Source organism: Eleutherodactylus coqui, chromosome 6 (genome assembly GCF_035609145.1).
Source record: "Eleutherodactylus coqui strain aEleCoq1 chromosome 6, aEleCoq1.hap1, whole genome shotgun sequence".
NCBI classification, from domain to species: Eukaryota; Metazoa; Chordata; class Amphibia; order Anura; family Eleutherodactylidae; genus Eleutherodactylus; species Eleutherodactylus coqui.
In genome coordinates this window covers 220,584,420-220,605,257 of record NC_089842.1, presented here as the reverse complement: position 1 = coordinate 220,605,257, position 20,838 = coordinate 220,584,420, and the positions used below count along the sequence as shown (strand labels likewise).

Sequence of the window (20,838 nt, the reverse complement as noted above, 5' to 3'; positions counted from 1 at the left end):
CTGAGCTGCGCCGCAACAACCACAGGGGATGAGGACACGTATGTTCTCACTGGGACCTTCTCCCGCCCGGATACGGAGCACCGATAAACCGCTCCATGGTCGCCTTTCTGAAAGCTGGTGCCACTGTTTTCGCTTCTAGGGCTGACTTCTTACCCATCCCAACCTGGGTGGGTAAATTTTGCCATTTGCTGGAGGTGTAGAGCTGAGGGAAGGGTGAGTGAAGCGGGAGCCCGTCTCACACGCGTCCTACCCGGTCATCTGCAGGCCACGCCCCCCTGAATGCAGTGTTAGATAAGTGTAAGTAAATGTTGCAGTGTGCTATAGGCAAGGATGCAGTATAAAGGTGACTACCCACTAGTTTTTTTTTTCACTGCGAAATTCGCAGCGTTTTTTTTCTGCAGGGGTCTATGGGACTTGCAATTTTAAAATCGTGATAGCGCAAAATCATGATTTTGCGGTAAATTGTGATTTTGCGCGATCGCGATTTTAACATTACAAGTCCCATAGACCCCTGCAGAAAACAAAACGCTGCGAATTTTGCAGTGTAAAAAAAAAAACTGTAGTGGGTAGTCACCCTTATACTGCACCCTTATACGTAAGGACGCATTCAGACGACCGTATATCGAATGGGTTTTCACGCCCATCCGATATACGGCGTCTCTCTCTGCAGGGGGAGGAGGCTGGAAGAGGCGGGAGCAGTGCTCTGAGCTCCCACCCCCTCTCTGCCTCCTCTCCACCCCCCTGCACTATTTTCAGTGAGGAGAGGCAGGACAGGGGCGGAGCTAATTCCTGGAACTTAGCCCTGCCCCCGTTCCGCCTCCTCTCATCGCAAATGGTACAGAGGGGCGGAGAGGAGGCAGAGAGGGGGTGGGAGCTCGAGCACTGCTCCCAGCTCTTCCAGCCTCCTCCCCCTGCAGAGAGAGACGCCGTATATCGGCTGGGCGTGAAACCCCAGCCGATATATGTTCGTCTGAATGCACCCTTAGGCTGCATGCCCATGGGCGTGAATCCGCCGGCGGATCACGCTGTGTGAAGCTTTCCATAGCGTTGCTATGGAAAGCGTAGACGCAGCGTCCATGAGCGGAGAATCATAGCGATTCTCCGCTCGCGGGATCTAAATCGCGGCATGCTGCGATTCTCCGCAGTGAGCCTATCTGTCAGATAGGCTCACTGCTGAGACCTGTCCGCGCTCCCTCCTTGTCCCCGCGGAGGAATATCGTTGGCGATATTCCGCAACGGCCGTGTTAGCTGGAATTGCAGTGTCCTGGTAGGCTGGGTTCACACAGGGCGGATTTGTTGCGGTTTTGCTGCGTTTTTTCCGTTGCGGTTTTGCCGCAGATGAACTGCTTCTGCGGCAAAACCGCTTCAAAGGTTATTTTCGTCTTGCGGATTTTCTTGTGTAAAAATCCGCAAGCGGTTTTTTTCCCGCAGCGCTTTTTTACTTTTGCAGCGTATTTTGGTGCGGTTTTGGCTGCGTCCATAGAGGTCTATGGACAAAAAAAGCGCTGCGGAAAAGACAAAAGAATGGACATGCTGCGTCTTGAAAAACCGCGCCGCAGTTGCATTTCCGCACTGCGGCTGTGCGGAAAAAATCCGTCCTGTGAGAATAGCTTTTTGCCCAAACACATTTGTACTGCATTGCACTGCAAATGCAGCGGTTTTGCCGCAGTGCGGATATGCAACGGCAAACCGCGGCAAAACCGCAGCAAATCCACCCTGTGTGAACCCAGCCGTAAGGTGTAGCAGATAATGTAGTGTGGTGGTGTTGAACCTATGGCATGTGATGCATCAGAGAATACAGTGATGTAATAAGGAGGGGGGATGCAGTGTGAGGGGGGGGAGGCAGTGTAGCCTAGCTGGAGATGCACTGGGTGGACGATGAGATCTTAGAATGGTAGATTCTATGGTAGATGTAATGCAGCAGTTGATGCAGTGTCAGGGCAGGTGGATTTAATTGCTAATTAGATGCTGCAGTGTGCTACAATGGAGGGTGCAGTGTAAGAGCTGGGAGTATAGTGTAACAGGAGCTGCAGTGAGTGGAGGAGATGGAGTGTAGATGATGTAGGTGGTGGGTACAGCAGGGGGTGTGGTATGGGGTGTAGGAGGTAGATGCCACAGCAGGTGGAGTATAATGCAGTAGTAGATACAGTGTTAGGGCAGTAGGTTTAGATCACTACGTAGATGTTGCAATGTAGCAAAACTGCATATGCACTGGATTGTGGGATGGAGCGTAGGTAGATTTTGCTAAGTAGCACAGCAGGAGCTGCAGTGGGTGGGGAATGGGATGTAGATATATGTAGTAAAACACATCAAGAGATACAGTACATGGGGGGGGGGCTGTAGTGTTAGGATAGGAGAACAAAGTAACTAAGATGCAGTGAGTGTGGAATGGAGTGTAGGTAGATGTTGCATTGTAGTACAGCAGGAGATGCAATGGGTGGGTGATGGGGTGTAGATAATGCTGCAGCGTAGCACAGCAAGAGTTGGGGATCAGGTGTAATGTAGCAGTGGATGCAGTGAAGGAGTGTAGTGTAATGGAGCAGTGAATGCAGTTAAGGTAGGATGCAGTGTAGGGGGGGTATAATGGGCACTGACTGCAGTGTTTGGACATACACGGGCGGATGCAGTGCAGGACAGCAGGAGCTGCAGTAGGCGATGGGATAGAGTGTAGATAGATTTTGCAGTAATGTAATAAATAACGGTTGCATCTCACAACCAGCAGCACGCGCTCTGCTGCACAATCAATCCAAAAATAATAGGTCCGTACGCAAAGCTTCCATTAAAAAAAACTTTTCTATATTTTATTCATTGCAACAGGTACCCCCTGAGGAAGCTTGGGGCGAAACACACGTCGGGGTGCAGGTGGTAAGGTGGGCTTTACACATTATGTATTGCTGCTTGTTTTATATAATTAAATGTTTGTTGGTATATAATTTTGCATACCTGAACTTATTTAATTCTATGAACTTAAAGGGGTTGTCCCGCGCCGAAACTGTTTTTTTTTTTTTTCAATAGGCCCCCCGTTCGGCGCGAGACAAACCCAATACATGTGTTAAAAAAAAAAATGTTTAGTACTTACCCGAATCCCCGCGCTGCGGCGACTTCTTCCTTACCTTAGCAAGATGGCCGCCGGGATCTTCACCCACGATGCACCGCGGGTCTTCTCCCATGGTGCTCTGTGCGGTCCATTGCCGATTCCAGCCTCCTGATTGGCTGGAATCGGCACACGTGATGGGGCGGAGCTACGAGGACCAGTTCTCCGGCACGAGCGGCCCCATTCACCACGGAGAAGACCGGACTGCGCAAGCGCGTCTAATCGGGCGATTAGACGCTGAAATTAGACGGCACCATGGAGACGAGGACGCTAGCAACGGAGCAGGTAAGTGAATAACTTCTGTATGGCTCATAATTAATGCACAATGTACATTACAAAGTGCATTAATATGGCCATACAGAAGTGTATAACCCCACTTGCTGCCGCGGGACAACCCCTTTAATATGTTGTATGCCTTCCTTCCGCCTGTCTGCTGCACATTTAAGACTCCTCTCTATTGTGCTGTAACATCTTTTTAATTGCAATGAATAAAATTATAGAAAAGTTTTTTTATTTTTTTTTATAGAAGCTTTGCGTGCTGACCTATTATTTTTGGATAGATTTTGTAGTGTAGCACAGTAGGAGACGCAAGGGTTGATGCTTGCGTGTAATGCAGCAGCGGGTGCGGTGAAAGGAGATGGGGTGCAACGCAGCAGTGACTGCAGTGTTTTGACAGGAACATTAAATTATTCTAAATAAATGTTGAAGTGTGGTACAGGGGAGGGTGCAGTTTAAGCGCTGGGAGTGAAGCACAGCAGGAGCTGCAGTGGGTGGTGGATGGGAGTGTAAGTAGATGTTTCTGTGTAGATGCAGTGGTTTGGAGATGGGGTGTAATGTAGCACTGGATTCATTGCAGAAAGGTGGTGTGTAATGCAGCAGTGACTAGTGTTAGAGCAAGAGGATTAGATCACTGTAAGGAGATACTGCAATGTAGCACAGCAGGAGATGCAGTAGGTGGGGAAGGAGGTGTAGGTAGATGTCCCAGTGTAGCACCGCAGTTGATGCAAGGGTTGGTGATGAGGTGTAATACTGCAGTGTTTGGACAGGAGATTTAGATTACTGTAAGATGTTGAAGTGTGGTACAGCGGAGGATGCACTGCAAAAGTTTGGAGTGTTGCACAGTAGCAGATGCAGTGGGTGGGGATGGAGTGCAGGTAACTATTGCAGTGCAGTACACCAGGAGATGCAGTGACTGGGGTGTTTATGGCAGTAGGACTAGATCATTGGAAGGAGATGCAATGGGTTGGAGGTGGGGCATAATGGAGCAGTGGCTGCAGTGTTAGAACAGTAGGATTAGATCAGCAGATGATGGGGTGGAGTGTAGGTGGATGATGCAGGGGGTTGGAGGTGGGGTGTAATGTAGCAGTGACTGCAGTGTTAGAGCAGTAGGATTAGATCAGATGATGGGGGGGGAGTGTAGATAGATGCTGCAGTGTAGCACAGCAGGAGCTGAAGTGGGTTGGAGGTAGGATGTAATATGGCAGTGTTAAAGCAGTAGGATAAGATCAGCAGATCATGCAGTTGGGGGTGGAATGGAGGTAGATGTTGCAGTGCAGCACAGGAGATGCAGTGGATTGGAGGTGGGGTGTAATGTAGTAGTGACTGCAGTGCTAGAGCAGTAGGACTAGATCAGCAGCGGTTGCAGTGGATGAGGAGGGGTGGAGTATAGGTAAATGTTGCAGTGTAGCACAGGAGGTGCAGTGGCTGGAGGTGGGGTGTAATGTAGCAGTGCCTGCAGTAGGCTTAGATCAGCAGATGATGGGGGGTGGAGTATAGGTAAATGTTGCAGTGTAGCACAGGAGGTGCAGTGGATGGAGGTGGGGTGTAATGTGGCAGTGCCTGCAGTGTTACAGGCTTAGATCAGCAGATGATGGGGGTGGAGTGTAGGTAGATGTTGCAGTGTAGCACCGGAGCTGCAGCAGGATGTTATATTGCAGTGGTAGAGCAGTAGGATTAGAGCAGCAGATGATGCAGTAGGGGATGAAGGCTCGCTAGATGTAGCAGTGTCACAGTGTGCTGTGATGGAGCCAGTAGCGTGCGCTGCATCCAGTGAGAATAAGGAGGTGCAGTGGGAGGGCGGGGAGTCAATGTCACAGCTGGAGCAGCGCTCACTACTGCCTGTCACGCTCGCAGCTGGATGTGGCCTCTGATTGGATGAAAGGACTGTCGCTTACACTCTATGCCCCGCCTTATGCAGTCAATCGTCCTGTTGTCCGCCAATCCCCGAAGTCTCCGCCCACGCCGAAGCCTCTGAACATCTCATTTCGCAAAGAAACAGTCAGTCAGAGATTCCAGCCAATCATAGGGAAAGTTCTAGAAGTCCTTGTGGCATCGCTGATTGGTTAGCTGTCATGTCATTCAAAGCCGCGCTGGGTCGGTTGTGAACGCTCACTGGTTATTTCTTTAGTCCCACCCACTTCCGCCGGTTCCCCGCCAGTAGTAGCCAATAATCTGCAGCTTCAGCGCCGGTGGGCGGGACGCAGCGCCTTGGCTTTCGCCCAATCAGAGTCATTGTTTGTGTGTGACCGGTGTCTGCCGCAGTGAGACCCCCACGGCCGGACACAGCAGCCAGGTGAGCCTGGGGACCGGAGTCTGCGCGGCGGAGGGCGGGGAGTGACGGGAGGCCACCGGGCGGTGGGCGGCGCTGTGAGACAGAGGGATGCCTGATAATGAGCGGGAATGAGATATACGGGCGCCTGTACGGCGGGGGAGCCCAGAAGTGCTCTACACGGGGGAGAGTGGGAGGACCTATACGGGGCGGTATAGAGGAGCCGGCGGACATGAGGGCACGGTATGGGAGAAAAATACACAGAGGAGGTATAGCTGGGGCCGCATACACAGGAGGGTATGGAGGGGGGCCGCATACACAGGAGGGTATGGAGGGCCGGCCGCGTACACAGGAGGGTATGGAGGGGGCCGCATACACAGGAGGGTATGGAGGGGGCCGCATACACAGGAGGGTATGGAGGGGGCCGCATACACAGGAGGGTATGGAGGGGGCCGCATACACAGGAGGGTATGGAGGGGGCCGCATACACAGGAGGGTATGGAGGGGGGCCGCATACACAGGAGGGTATGGAGGGGCCGCATACACAGGAGGGTATGGAGGGGGCCGCATACACAGGAGGGTATGGAGGGGGCCGCATACACAGGAGGGTATGGAGGGGGCGCATACACAGGAGGGTATGGAGGGGGGCCGCATACACAGGAGGGTATGGAGGGGGCCCCATACACAGGAGGGTATGGAGGGGGCCCCGTACACAGGAGGGTATGGAGGGGGCCGCGTACACAGGAGGGTATGGAGGGGGCCGCGTACACAGGAGGGTATGGAGGGGGCCGCGTACACAGGAGGGTATGGAGGGGGCCGCGTACACAGGAGGGTATGGAGGGGGCCGCGTACACAGGAGGGTATGGAGGGGGCCGCGTACACAGGAGGGTATGGAGGGGGCCGCGTACACAGGAGGGTATGGAGGGGGCCGCGTACACAGGAGGGTATGACGGGGGGCGCATACACAGGAGGGTATGACGGGGGGCGCATACACAGGAGGGTATGGGGGGAGGCCGCATACACAGGAGGGTATGGAGGGGGCCGCATACACAGGAGGGTATGGAGGGGGCCCGCATACACAGGAGGGTATGGGGGGGGGGCCGCATACACAGGAGGGTATGGGGGGGGCCGCATACACAGGAGGGTATGGAGGGGGGGCCGCATACACAGGAGGGTATGGAGGGGGCCGCATACACAGGAGGGTATGGAGGGGGGCCGCATACACAGGAGGGTATGGAGGGGGGCCGCATACACAGGAGGGTATGGAGGGGGGCCGCATACACAGGAGGGTATGGAGGGGGGCCGCATACACAGGAGGGTATGGAGGGGGGGCCTCATACACAGGAGGGTATGGAGGGGGGGGCCTCATACACAGGGTATATACCAGTGATGGTGAACCTTTTAGAGACGAGTGCCAACTGGCCATCCAAAACCCACTTATACCAAATGCCAACATGCCAGGGGGTGCGACGTATGATTTATTTATTTTTTTCCCTTCGTCGTTACAATAAAGGACAGGGCCGTTTCAAGATGGACATGGAGGCACACTGTGTGTTATTTCCCAGCTGGCCCTGGAGGACCATTGGTGCGGGGTTTGACAGGAAATCATTTGCATATCCACAGCTGATGTCATACTCTGTGCTCCCCTCCTCCGAGGGCTTCCCGCTGTCAGCGCTCCTTAGCATTTCAGCGGCCTGTAGTAGCCTCACTTGGCCAGGCCGCTGGGAACCGAAGGCGGGAAAGCCTTCATAGGAGGTGAGGGGGAGCACCGCATAGTGTGAAGGGGGAGCACCGCATAGGAGGTGAGGGGGAGCACCGCATAGTATGACATCAGCTGTGAATACGCAGCTGATTTCTTATCAAAATCCATAGCAATAGCATGGAATTTGCTGTGGACATTCCGCAGCGCTCCTGCCATGTGTAAACATACCCTGAGTTAGCTTGAGGTACGCTGACACGTGCAGAGCTGCCTTGTATTAATAGTGGACCCCCCCCGTGGCCTCAGTATCAATAGTGGAACCCCCCCCCCCCCCAGTGGCCTCAGTATAAATAGTGGAACCCCCCCCCCCCCAGTGGCCTCAGTATAAATAGTGGACCCCCCCCCCCCCCCCCCAGTGGCCTCAGTATCATTAGTGCAACTCACAGCACACTTCAGGATTTTCAAATTAAACTCAAAAGTCCGTAATATGTGCGCCACGGTATGGGGGTCAGAGCCACCAAGCCCCCCGATTAGACAATCCAATATACGTAGAAGAACGATGGCAGCATAAAAGGCGTAGTAATTTTCTTATACTTTTCATTCCTCCATCAAGACTGCAACGTTTCGCCCCTCTTGGGGTCTTTGTCAAGCTTGACAAAGACCCCAAGAGGGTCGAAACGTTGCAGTCTTGATGGAGGAATAAAAAGTACAAGAAAATTACTACGCCTTTTATGCTGCCATCGTTCTTCTACGTATATTGGACTCAGCATCAATAGTGACAACCGCCCCCCCCCCCCACAGTGGCCTCAGTAGCAATAGTGACCCCACCAACACAGTGGCCTTGGTATCAATAGCAACCCCCCCCCCACACACACACGCTAGCTTCAGTATCAATAGTGACCACCCCTTCCCAGTGGCCTCAGTATTAATAGTGACACCCCCCGTCCCCCACACACAGTGGCCTCGGTAGCAATAGCGACCCCACACAGAGTGGCCTCGGTAGCAATAGCGACCCCACACAGAGTGGCCTCGGTAGCAATAGCGACCCCACACAGAGTGGCCTCGGTAGCAATAGCGACCCCACACAGAGTGGCCTCGGTAGCAATAGCGACCCACACAGAGTGGCCTCGGTAGCAATAGCGACCCCACACAGAGTGGCCTCGGTAGCAATAGCGACCCCACACAGAGTGGCCTCGGTAGCAATAGCGACCCCACACAGAGAGTGGCCTCGGTAGCAATAGCGACCCCACACAGAGTGGCCTCGGTAGCAATAGCGACCCAGCACCCCCAGAGTGGCCACGGTAGCAATAGCGACCCCACACAGAGTGGCCTCGGTAGCCAATAGCGACCCCACACAGAGTGGCCTCGGTAGCAATAGCGACCCCACACAGAGTGGCCTCGGTAGCAATAGCGACCCCACACAGAGTGGCCTCGGTAGCAATAGCGACCCCACACAGAGTGGCCCTCGGTAGCAATAGCGACCCCACACAGAGTGGCCTCGGTAGCAATAGCGACCCCACACAGAGTGGCCTCGGTAGCAATAGCGACCCACACAGAGTGCCTCGGTAGCAATAGCGACCCCACACACACACGCCTCAGTATCATTAGCGACCACCCCTTCCCAGTGGCCTCAGTAGCAATAGTGACACCCCACCTCCCCCACACACAGTGCCTCAGTATCAATAGCGACCCCCCCCCTTTCCAGTGGCCTCAGTATACAAGAGTGACCCCCCCCCACACCCACACACACACACACACACACACACACACACACACACACACACACACACACACTGACCTTAGTATCAATAGTGACACACACAGTGACCTCAGTATCAATAGTGACCCCCCCCTCCCACAGTGACCTCAGTATCAATAGTGACCCCCCCACCCCTCTGCCACAGTGGCCTCAGTATCAATAGTGACCCACCCCCCTCTCCCACAGTGGCCTCAGCATCAATAGTGACCCCCCCCCCCTCCCTCCACAGTGGCCTTAGTATTAATAGTGGACTTCCCCACACACACACACACAGTGGCCACAGTATCATTAGTGACTCCCACCCTCCCCACAGTGGCCTCAGTATCAATAGTGACCACCCCATCACAGTGGCCTCAGTATTAATAGTGACCCACCCCCCACAGTGGCTTCAGTATCAATAGTGATCCCCCCCCCCCCTCTCCCACAGTGGCCTCAGTATCATAGTGATCCCCCCTCTCCCACAGTGGCCTCAGTACCAATAGTGGCCCCCGCCTCTCCCACAGTGGCCTCAGTACCAATAGTGGCCCCCGCCTCTCCCACAGTTTGCCTCAGCATCAATAGTGACCCCCCCCCCCTCCCACAGTGGTCTCAGCATCAGTAGTGACCCCCCCCCCCTCCCACAGTGGCCTCAGTATCAATAGTGGACCTCCCCAAACACACAGTGGCCTCAGCATCAATAATGACCCCCCCCCCCCTCTCCCACAGTTGCCTCAGCATCAATAGTGACCCCCCCCCCTCCCACAGTGGTCTCAGCATCAGTAGTGACCCCTCCCACAGTGGCCTCAGCATCAGTAGTGACCCCCCCCACAGTGGCCTCAGTATCAATAGTGGACCTCCCCACACACATAGTGGCCTCAGCATCAATAATGACCCCCCCCCCCCTCCCACAGTGGCCTTAGTATCAATAGTGACCCCCCCTTTTTTTCCACAGAGGCCTCAGTATCAGTAGTGACCCTCCCCACAGTGGCCTCAGGAACAAAATGTGCTGTATGCACAGGAGGCTATGAAGGGTGCCGTAGGCGCAGGAGGATATAGAACAGATTATAGAGGGCGCCGTACGCACAGGAGGGTGTGGAGGTGCCATGTGCACAGGAGGGTATAGAACAGATTATAGAGTGTACTGTGTGCACAGGAGGGTACAGAACAGATTATATAGATGGTGTTGTGGGCACAGGAGGTTATGGAGGGTACTGGTATAGTATGGAGTGTGTCGTGTGCACATGAGAGTATGGAGAGGTCAGAAAAGCTAATAGTGAATTGAGGCTTGCAAATGCAATAAAAAAAGCTTTTGGGGGTATGTCAAAAGCAAAACAAAAGTCAAAAAACCTATTAGATGCTTACAAGAGGAAAATGGTGAATTGGTTAAGAATGCTGTTGAGAAGGTTGAACTTTTAAATTCCTATTTTGTATCTGTTTTCTCTCAGAAAGTAGATGTAACATCAACTAATCTTCCCTGTGCTATCGGGGGAATAAAATAATACAGGCTATCTTTAAGCAGAGAGATGGTGAGGGAACACTTAGCCAACTTGAATTCAAGTCTCCAGGTCCAGATGAATTACATCCTAGGGTACTAAAGGTAATTGCTGAACCACTTGCCATAATCTTTGAAAATTTGGAGAACAGGGGTCTTGTTATTTTGTATAGCGCCAACTTATTCCGCAGCACTTTCAGGTAATTTATTTATTACTCCCCAGCAAGCTGGGTACTCATTTTACCGACCTCGGAAGGATGCAATGCTGAGTCAACCTTGAGCCGGCTACCTATGCGGGGATTGAACTCGCAACCTTCAGGTCATGAGCGAGAGCTTAACACTCTGCGCCACACGAGGCCAGGAGAAGTCCCAAAAGATTGGAAAAGGGCAACTATCCCTATCTTCAAAAAAAATGGAAAAATGGATCCAGGAAACTACGGGCCTGTGAGCCTGACTTCTATACCGGGAAAGATTATTAAACAGCATGTGTGCAAGTACTTGGATGAAAACGGAATAATTAACCAGAGCCAGCATGCGTTTGTAACAAACAAGTTATGCCAGACAAATCTAATTTTCTTCTATGACAGAATCACCGATTGGGTTAATCAAGGAAATGCGGTGGATATAGTATATCTTGACTTAAGTATGGGATTGACAAGGCAACTGTTAGTTGGATTCACAACTGGCTGAGTGATCGTACTCAAAGAGTGGTCATAAATGGCTGCGCATCCAAGTGGAAAAATGTATCAAGTGGGGTACCACAAGGCTGTGTCCGAGGCCCAGTGCTGTTCAACATTTTTATAAATGATCTGAAGGAGGGAATTGATGGGAAACTGATCAAAATTGTAAAGGACACAAAGCTAGGAGGGATAGCTAACACTAGGGAAGAGAGAGAGTATTCAAAAAGCTCTAGAAAAACTTGGAACAGTGGGCGGCGACTAACAGAATGGTATTTAACAAGGAGAAATGCAAAGTCCTACATCTGGGCAAGAAAAATGAAAAAAGCACATACAGAATGGGAGGAATTGGGCTAAGCAGCAGCACATGTGAAAAATACTTGGGTATACTAATAGATCATAGACTGAACATGAGTCAACAATGTGATGCAGCAGCCAAAAAGGCAAACACAATTCTGGGATGTATTAAGAGAAGCATAGAGTCTAGATCATGTGAGGTAATTATCCCCCTCTACTCTTCCTTAGTCGGACCTCATCTGGAATACTGTGTCCAGTTCTGGGCACTCCACTTTAAAAAAGACATAGGCAAACTGGAGCAAGTTCAGAGAAGACTTACTATGATTATGAGCGGTTTGCAAATTAATGTCCTATGAGGAACGGTTAAAGGATCTGGGAATGTTTAGCTTGCAAAAAAGATGGCTGAGAGGAGACTTAATAGCTGTCTACAAATATCTGAAGGTGTCACAGTGCAGAGAGATCAGCCCTATTCACATCTACACAAGGAAAGACTAGAAGCAATGGGATGAAACTGAAAGGGAGGAGACACACATTAGATATGACAGTGACTGTGATCAATGAGTGGAACAGGTTGCCACGGGAGGTGGTGAGTTCTTCAATGAAAGTGTTCAAACGAAGGCTGGACAATTATCTGTTTGGGATGACTTAGTGAATCCTGCACTGAGCAGGGGGATGGACCCGATGACCCTGAAGGTCCGTTCAAACTCTACCATTCTCTGATTCTGTGTCATGTGTGCAGGAGTATATGTATGCATGGAGGGTGCTGTGTGCGCAGGACGTTATAGAACAGGTTATAGAGGATGCTGTATATGCAGGAGTGTATAGAGGATACTGTATACCCAAGATTATATAGAGGATACTGTATGCACTGAAGGATATAAAACAGGGTGCTGTATGCACAGTAGGGTATAAAGGGTGCTGTATGCACAGGAGATTATAGAACAGATAATACAGGGTGTTCTATGCGTAGGGGGTAATAGAGGATGCCGTATATGCAGGAGTGTATAGAGGGTACTGTATACAAATGGGTCCCTAGAACAGATAATAGAGGGTGGTGTATACGCAGGAGGGTATAGAACAGGTTATAGAGGCTGCTATATACACAGGACAGTATTTAAGATACTTTATCCCTAGGAGAGCATAGAGGTAATGTATACACAGGAGGCTATAGAGGGGACTGCATGCACTGGTGAGTATAGAGGGTGCTGTATGCACAGGAGGTTGTAGAACTTCTTATAGAGGATGCTGCATATGCAGGAGTGTATAGAGGGTTCTCTATACACAGGAGGGTATAGAAGCTACTCTATACACAGGATATTATAGAGCAGTGGTGGCACGCAGAGCCCTCCCTGCTGGCACGCGTCGCCATTGGCTGCTCACCACGATAGTGATTACTGGCTGGGGTGCCGCAGCTTTCCGCTGGTAATCATGCAGCGACGCTGCTGGCACCGCTGATCCCAGCGCACACTCTGATGGCAGTGTGCAGCCGGGATCCTCCTCCCCTGAGTCCTCTCCTCCTTGGTTCCGCAGGAGAGGACAAGGGAGGAATCGTTCCGGGCGCACACAATGACGTCACTGTATCCTGGATCAGCGCCGAGACGAGGAGTAGTGGCGCTGACTACAAGGAGGAGGTAAGTATGTGGGTTGTGGGGGGAACTATTACTACTGGGGCTACTGAGAGGGGTTAGTATTACTACTGGGGCTACTGTGGGGAATAATATTGTTACTGGGGCTACTGTGGGGTTATTATTACTGGGGCTACGCAGGGAGTTAAAATTTCTACTGGGGCTACTGTGAGCTTAATATTACTACTGAGGGGGTTATTACTGGGGCTACTGTGGGGTTAATATTACTACTGAGGGCCACTGTGGGGGTCACTATTGTTGCCGAGGCCACTCTGCACGTGGCAGTGTACGTCAAGTTGGTAAGCCAACGGAGGAAGTGAGGGGGAACGTATGAAATAAGCTGTGGGTACACAACCGATTTCCAGTCAAAATCTGCACTAATGGTACTCCAGGGCTCCAGCTAGGAAATAAAATACACCGCCTTTCTCACTGTCGATCTTGAAACAGTTTTTATAATGACGGAGGGGGAAAAAAAATCATACGTCACGATAAGCCCCGCCCCCTTACATGTTGGCATTTTGCTATAAATGAGTAGGTTTTGGTTGGCAGTTTGGGCACTCGGTCTTTAAAAAGTTCGCCATCACTGGTATAGAGAGTACTGTATACAGAGGCTGGTATGAAGGGTAATGTATACACAGGAGGTTATAGAGGGTTCTTTATGTGCAGGAGGGTATAGAGCAGGTGTAAGAGGGTGCTGTATACACGGGAGAACAGTGAAGGCAAACCTTTTAGAGACTGAGTGCCCAAACTGCCATCCAAAACCCACTTATTTATACCAAAGTGCCAACATGTCAGGGGGCGGAGCTTATAGTTCCCTGCAGCCTGTAGTGGCCTCACCTGACCAGGCCGCTGGGAACCGGAAGCTGGGAGGCACTGACAGCGGGAAGCCCCCTAGAGGGGTTGAGGGGGAGCGCCACATAGTATGAAATCGGCTGCGGATGCGCAACTCATTCCTTGTCAACAATCCATAGCAACAGTGCGGATTTTGACTATTTTTGATACGGACGTTCCGCGGCGTTTCCACCATGTGTAAACATACCCTGAGTCAGCTTGAGGTATGCTGCCACGTGCAGAGCGGCCTCAGTAGTAATAGTGACCCCCACAGTGGCCCTCAGTAGTAATAGTGGCCCTTAGTAGTAACCCCCTCACTAGCAATATAAACCCTACAGCTGCAGTAATTATAGCCCCCTTAGTAGTAATATTAACCCCTTAGTAGCCTGAGTAGTAATAACCCCACAGTAGTCTGTTATATTAACCCCCTCAGTAGTAATATTCCCCACAGTAGCCCCAGTAGTAATATTAACCCCCTCAAAAGCCCGAGTAATAATCCTACAGCAGCCCTAGTAATAATAGTAACACCCTCAGTAGCCCTAGTAATATTAACCCTTTCAGTAGCTGCAGAAATATTAGCCCCTACAGTAGCCCCAGTAATAATAACCCCACAGTAGCTCCAGTAGTAATAGTAAATAGTAATAGTAAACCCACAGTAGCCCTAGTAGTAATAGTAACCCCTTCAGCAGCCCCAGTAATATTACCCCCCCAGTAGTAATATTAGCCCCAGTAGTAATATTAACCCCTTTCAGTAGCCCCAGTAATATTAACCCTTTCAGTAGCCCCAGTAGTAGTAGTCGTCCGCCCGTCCTCCCCCAACCCATATACTTACCTCCTCCTTGAAGTCAGCGGCACTGATCCCGGGGTTTCCCTGACGTCAGTGTGCGCGCCCAGAACGATTCCTGTCTTGTCCTCTCCTGCGGAACCAAGGAGGAGAGGACTTTGGAGGATAATCCCGGGTGCACACTATCAGAGTGTGCACCGGGATCAGCGCTGCCAGCAGTGCCGCTGCATGATTACCAACAGGGAGCTGCAGCACCCCAGCCAGTAATCACTATTGTGGTGAGCAGCCAATGGCGGCGCGTACCAGCAGGGAAAGCTCTGCATGCTGCCTCTGGCACGAGTGCCATAGATTGTCTACCACTGGTATAGTGGGTGCTGTATACACGGGAGGGTACAAAGGGTGCTGTGTACGGAGGATGGCATATAACGGGTTACAGAGTCTGCTGTATACCCAGGAGGATATAGAGCAGGTAATATAGAGTAATGTATGCTCAGGAGGCTATAGAGTAGGGTATGAAGGGTACTGTATATAGAGGAGGGTACTGTGTGCACATGAGTGTATAGAGGGTACTCTACACACAGGAGAGGGTATAGAAGGTACTGTATAAACAGGAGGGCATAGAGTGGGCTACAAGGGGTACTGTATACACAGGGCGGTATGGGAGGTACTGTTTACACTGGAGGGTATAGAGCATGTTAGAGGGGGCACTATGTTTATATAGGGCATTATAGAGGGGGTTACAGAGGATACTGTATGCACTGTAGAGTTTATAGAGGATACTATATATACACAGGAGGGGGTATAAAGGAGGTTACAGAGGGACTGTATAAACAGGATTGGTCTATACAGGGTGCTGCGCAAACAGGAGGGACTAGAGGAGGGTATAGAGGGTACTGTATACACCGGAAGGTATAGAGGAGGTTATAGAGGGTGATGTATATACAGGACACTATAGAGGTGTTTTCAGAGATTGCTGTATACACAGGAGCGTATAGAGTACTGTTTACATCGGAGGCTACAGAGGGTGCTGTATAGAGCAGGAGGGTATAGAGCAGGTTTTGGACCGTTCTCTATACACATGAGGGTATAGAGTGGGTACAGAGGGTAATGTATACAGAAGAGGGCATAGAGGAGGCTACTGTCTACACACGAGGGTGTAGAGGGTGCTGTTATACACAGTAAGGTGTAGAGGGGGTTACAGAGGGTACTGTGTACACAGGAGGGTATGGGAAGTACTGTATACACAGGAAGGGGTTACATAGGGTACTGTATAACCAAGAGGATATAGAGCGGGTTACAGAGACTACTGTATACACAAGAGGGTATAGATCAGGTTATAGAAGGCACTGTATGCACAGAGCGTATAAAGAGGGGGTTACAAAGGCTGCTGTGTATATATAGGAGGGTATAGAGTACCGCATAGAAGGTACTGTATAAACAGGAGGGTATAGAGCAGGTTATAAAGGATACTGTACACACAGGACAGTGTAGACACGCGCAGGAGGGTATGGAGGGTGCTGCACATGCACAAGGGTATATAGAGGGTTCTGCTTATACACACACACGGGTATAGAGGGTGCTGCACATTCATACACAAGCACACACGGGGGTATGGATGGTGCTGTTCGCACGCGCACGCAGGGAGGGTGCTGTTCGCACGCGCACGCAGGGAGGGTGCTGTTCGCACGCGCACGCAGGGAGGGTGCTGTTCACACGCGCACGCAGGGTATAGAGGGTGCTGTTCACGCACGCAGGAGGGTATGGAGGGTGCTGTACATATGCGCACACACGGTCACACACGAGGGTATATGGAGGGCCGGGTATACACACAGGAGGGTATGGAGGCTGCTGCACATGCACAAGGGTATATGGAAGATGCTGCGTGTGTACACACACACATAAGTATATGGAGGATGCTATTCATACATACACAGGAGGATATGGAGGGTGCTGTACACACACAGGAGGATATGGAGGGTGCTGTACACACACAGGAGGATATGGAGGGTGCTGTACACACACAGGAGGAGGGTACTTTATACATAGAAGGATATACCGTTGGTTAAGAGGGTACTGTACAAACAGGACAGCGTAGAGGAGGTTAGCGGGTACGGCATACACAGGAGTGTATTGCGGGTGCTGTACACGCGCAAGAGGTTAAAGAGGGTACTGTGTACACATGAGAGTGTTGAGGAAGATAGGTTATAGAGAGTACTATATGCACAATAGGGTATAGAGGGAGCTGTATAGTATAGGTTATAGAGGGTAAACAGGACGGTATAGAGTAGTTTACAGAGTGTGCTGTACACACAGTAACTTAAAGAGGAGGTTATAGTGGATCCTGTGCACACAGGACTGTATAGAGGATGTAAGAGAGGGTACTGTAAATACAGTAGGGAATAGAGGAGGTTATATATGGTACATGGGGGTATAGAGGAGGTTATAGATGGTACTGTACATGGGGGTATAGAGGAGGTTATAGATGGTACTGTACATGGGGGTATAGAGGAGGTTATAGTGGATTCTGTGCACACAGGACTGTATAGAGGATGTTAGAGAGGGTACTGTAAATACAGTAGGGAATAGAGGAGGTTATATATGGTACATGGGGGTATAGAGGAGGTTATAGATGTTGCTGTATACACAGTACTATAAATAGGAGATTATACGGGGTACTGTACGCCCTGAAAGATATAGAGGAGGCTATAGAGGGTAACGTATACACAGGAGAGTATAGAGGGTGATGTATACATAGGAGGGTATAGAGGAGGCTACAAAGTGGTGCTGGCGAATCTATGGCACTTGTAACAGAGAGGGCACGCAGAGCCCTCTCTGTTGGCATGTGCGTTAACGGCTGCTCACCATGATAGTGATTACCAGTATTGGGGCTAGAGTAGGGCAGTGGGGTGTTACTATTACTAATGGGACCAATATAGGAGGCACTATTACTACTACTGGGGCTGATCTAGGGGACACTATCACTACTGGGGCTACTGGTGAAGAGGTGGGGGGGGGGGGGGGGGTCACTATTACTACTGGGGCCAATATAGGGGGTTACTATTACTACTTGGGCCAAAATAGGGACCACTATTACTACTGGGGACAATATAGGGACCCCTATTACTGATGATTACCCATTCAGTCGCATCCGACCTTCGATCAATGTTCGCCATGCGTTCTGTGTCTTTCTACTAGAGCCAGTATAGGGGACGCTATTACTACTTGGGCCAATATAGGGGACGTTATCACTATTGGGGACAATATAGGGGACGCTATTACTACTTGGGCCAATATAGGGGACGTTATCACTATTGGGGACAATATAGGGGACGCTATTACTACTGCGGCTGATATAGGAGTACTATTCCTACTGAAGCCTCTGTGGGGGACACTATTACTACTGAGGCAGATATGGGGGACAGTATTATTAGTGCGGCTACTCTGCATGTGGCAGCATACCTCGAGCTGACTTGGGGTATGTTTGCACATGGTGGAAATGCTGCAGAATGTATGCAGCTGATGTCATACTATGCGGCGCTCCCCCTCACCACCTCCGTAGGCTTCCCGCTATCAGCGCTCCCCAGCTAACAGTTCCCAGCAGCCTGTAGTAGCCTCACCTGACCAGTAGTGTTGCACCTCACCAGACCGCAGGGAACCGGAAGCTGGGGAGTGCTGACAGCAGGAAGCCTACGGAGATAGTATGAAATCAGCTGCGGGTACCCGGTTGATTACCAATCAAAATCCGCACCAATGGTACCCCAGGGCTCCAGCTAGGAAACAACCACACAGCGTTCCTTCCTGTGTATTTTGAAGTGGCCCTGTCCTTTTTATAACGAAAGAGGTAAAATCATGCAGCATTATAAGCCCCCCCCCTAACGTGTTGGTACTTTGCTATAAATAAGTGGCTTTTGGGTAGCAGAATGGGCACTGGGTCTCTTAAAGGTTGGCCATCACTGTTATAGAGGGTACTGTATGCACAGAAGGGTGTAGAGTCGGGTGTAAAGGGTACTGTATACTACGGAGGATATGGAGTGGGCTATTTACTACAGAGGGTACTCTATGCATCGGAGAGCGGAGAGGGTACAAGGATTTTCGAGAGCCGCAGCTCCCCTGCCAGCATTCACTCAGCTGCGCTGCTAGCAGCGCCGATCCCGGCGCACACTGTGACGTCAGTGTGCAGCCGGGATCTTCCTCCCTCGACGTCTTTGTCGTGGCGACAATACACCAGTCAATCAACTGATTCACGCCCCCAGCTTCTGATTGGCTGACGGCACCATTACCGCTGGGGGCCGCCGTGGGGTGTCACGATTACCGCTGGGGGCCGCCGTGGGGTGTCACCATTACCGCTGGGGGCCGCCGTGGGGTGTCACCATTACCGCTGGGGGCCGCCGTGGGGTGTCACCATTACCGCTGGGGGCCGCCGTGGGGTGTCACCATTACCGCTGGGGGCCGCCGTGGGGTGTCACCATTACTGCTGTGGGATGGCAGGGCTATTTAAAAATAGACAGGGTGCAGATTTTGACTGCTTTTTGGATGCGGAAATGCTGCAGAATTTTCCACAGAAATTTCCGCTGAGGACATTCTGCAGTATTTCCGGATCCAGAAAGCAGTTAAAATCTGCACGCCGTCTATTTTGAAGCGGCCCTGTCCTTTTTAGGACGACGGGGGTAAAATCATGTCATAAGCCCCGCCCCCTGATGTGTTGGCACTTTGCGATAAATAAGTGTGTTTTGGGTTGCAGTTTGGGCACTCGGTCTCTAAAAGGTTCACCATCAGTGATCTAGAGGGTACTGTATACACAGGGCAAAGAGGCAGTTATAGTATACACAATACTTTATAGAGGGTGCTGTACACACAGGGTGACATGGAGGAAGGTATAGAGGGGGTAATAGGGTGCTGTATACACAGGAGGGTATAGAGCAGGTTATAGAGGGTACTGTTAGCATAGAAAGGTATAGAGGAGGTAATATAGAGTTATCTACACACAGGAGGATATAGAGGGTGCTGTATATGCAGGATGGTATAGAGCAGGTTATATTGGGTGCTGTACACCCAGAAGGGTACGTAGGTGATCAGAGAGGGTACTACACACAGGACGGTATAGAGGGGGTAACAGGGTGCTGTATGCATAGGAGGGTATAGAGCAGGTTATAGAGGGTACTGTAGGCACAGGAAGGTATAGACGTTACTGTATACACAGGACGATATAGAGGGGTGTAATGGTGCTGTATACATAGGAGGGTATAGAGCAGGATATATTGGGTGCTGTACAAACAGAAGGGTACGTAGGTGATCAGAGAGGGTACTACACACAGGACGGTATAGAGGGGGTAACAGGGTGCTGTATGCATAGGAGGGTATAGAGCAGGTTATAGAGGGTACTGTAGGCACAGGAAGGTATAGACGTTACTGTATACACAGGACGATATAGAGGGGTGTAATGGTGCTGTATACATAGGAGGGTATAGAGCAGGTTATATTGGGTGCTGTACAAACAGAAGGGTAGAGAGGTGATTAGAGAGGGTACTATATACACAGGATGGCATGGAGGACGTTATAGGGGGTGCTATATACACAGGACAGTATAGAGGGAGTAACGGTGCTGTATACATAAGAGGGTATAGAGCAGGTTATAGAGGGTACTGTATGCACAGGAGGGTATAGAGGGGGTAACCGGGTGCTGTTTATATAGGAGGGTATAGAGCAGGTTATAAAGGGTACTGTATGCACAGGGGTATAGAGGAGGTTACAGTGGGTACTGTATAAACAGGATGATATAGAGGATGTTATAGAGAGTACTCTACACATAGGAGTTTATAGAAGGTGCTATATACACAGGATGGTATAGAGCAGGTTAGAGAGGGTACTGTGTACACAGGATATTATAGAAGAGGTTATAAAGGGCGCTGTACACGCAGTGTTGTATACACAGGAGAGTATAAAAGCTCTTATAGAAGATACTGTATACTCAGGACGGTGTAGAGAGTACTGTAAACATACCCTGTTTCCATGAAAATAAGACCTACCTTGCAAATAAGCCCTAGCCTAATTGT

The 20,838-nt window shown here is 50.7% G+C and overlaps 1 protein-coding gene across 1 annotated transcript in view; it reads left to right on the top strand.

Annotated features, from left to right (window-relative positions):
• Positions 1-5,586: 5,586 nt before the first annotated feature.
• The window catches only part of GATAD2B (GATA zinc finger domain containing 2B), a 47,028-nt gene continuing 31,776 nt past the window's right edge, over positions 5,587-20,838 (top strand). The window contains exon 1 of the mRNA XM_066608849.1: positions 5,587-5,666. The gene's annotated coding sequence lies outside the window, so the exon portion shown is untranslated. The remainder of the gene's footprint in view (positions 5,667-20,838) is intronic.